At 38.5% G+C, this 1,365-nt stretch overlaps 1 protein-coding gene across 1 annotated transcript in view; it reads right to left on the reverse strand.

The window, feature by feature from the left end:
- Positions 1–1,365, reverse strand: part of POLR3B (polymerase (RNA) III (DNA directed) polypeptide B) — a 75,114-nt gene that overhangs the window by 32,858 nt on the left and 40,891 nt on the right. The gene's annotated exons all lie outside the window — the stretch shown is intronic.

The raw sequence follows: 1,365 nt of genomic DNA on the forward strand, positions 1-1,365 counted from the left end.
CAGCAGGAACGTCAGAGGATTGTATCCAAGGAGCTAAATGTGCAAGACCTAGGGTCAAAGCAGCTGAATACACCAACCTCAGAAAACACAGACAATGAATTGCAAATGACACTCAAAACAAAACAGGAAAAAAACCTTCACACAGAAAACTACAAAAGAACTCCACAGATACTGAATTGGCTTTCTGTACACACTGATCCTGCTTAACTGTGTGTGGTAACTAACCAAACCTTCTGAGACTAATAGTCATAAAATAGAGACTCGGGGGTGGGGGAAAGATAATGGGATGGGGGAGAACTGTAAGGAAAAAGATTGCATCCCTCCTTTTTTTTTTTCATTTGAAGGGAGGACATGCATCTGTTGCTATTTTCTGCTATTTTGATGTGCGGAACATGACAGTTCAAGCAAAAGGCAGTTACTTTGCTATTAATTCTGCCGGAGAAGTCTCACAAAAGTCTCTGCAGTGTTTCAGTTTCAAACATAGAGCACCAAACAAATGGTTTAGTAAACCTAACAGAAGTGGTAGCTTTTTCACCACACAGTTGTTCTACTGCAGCTCTCAACTTGCAAACAAGCCATCAATACAAGACATAAAACTGGCATGTACGGCACAAGTCTGAATACAGCTGTCTGAATTGATGTACTACTGGTCAGGCTCTTCTTGGGACTCACTGTGGCTTGATCATGGACTGTATGACTGGGATACTTTAGTGCCAGTTTAGCTGTGTATTAAAGGAAGGATTAGAACTTACCTAGTGTCAATTACCCACAACAGCAAACTCACAAATGGTTGGTTTTTAATGACCAGCTATCACATTTATACAAATAATTAAGTGATCGAGAAATGTATTTTGTTTCAGTCATTTTCCTGAGAGGCTGCTACTTGCCCTCTTAATCCCAAACAGAAAAAGCCCAAAATCTAAACTACTGCTGCAGGAAGTGTTCAATAACTAAGCATTGTCTCCTGCACATTTTGATTCCTCTTATTCGCTCAGGTCAATGTAACTATTTATTTATTTTTAGGACACCTACGCATCTATTCAAGGAAACTCTCCTCTCTCTGTGCTCTGTCTCTCTTTGTGACAGGACTTTTAAACTCTGTTTGTCTGGAAACCCACAGCATATCACAACATAAAGAGAAAAAACATCCATTCTGCCAATCCTGCAGCTATGCTGAAAACTTGAAAGTCATAATGATTATAAAAAAAAACAACCCACAAAACAACAAAAAGCCAGTATTTCCCCAGTTTCTCTAATTCTTCTAAGTACTAAGACCTGCATATATGGTAAAGTAAAACTGACTGACATTTTTTTCCTTTTAAATTTTCCCAACTTATAGAGTAAATTCTTTCTTCTTCTAAGGAA

The sequence above is a fragment of the Chaetura pelagica genome, unplaced genomic scaffold (assembly GCF_000747805.2).
Source record: "Chaetura pelagica isolate M959 unplaced genomic scaffold, ChaPel_1.0 scaffold79, whole genome shotgun sequence".
In the NCBI taxonomy this organism is placed as follows: Eukaryota; Metazoa; Chordata; class Aves; order Apodiformes; family Apodidae; genus Chaetura; species Chaetura pelagica.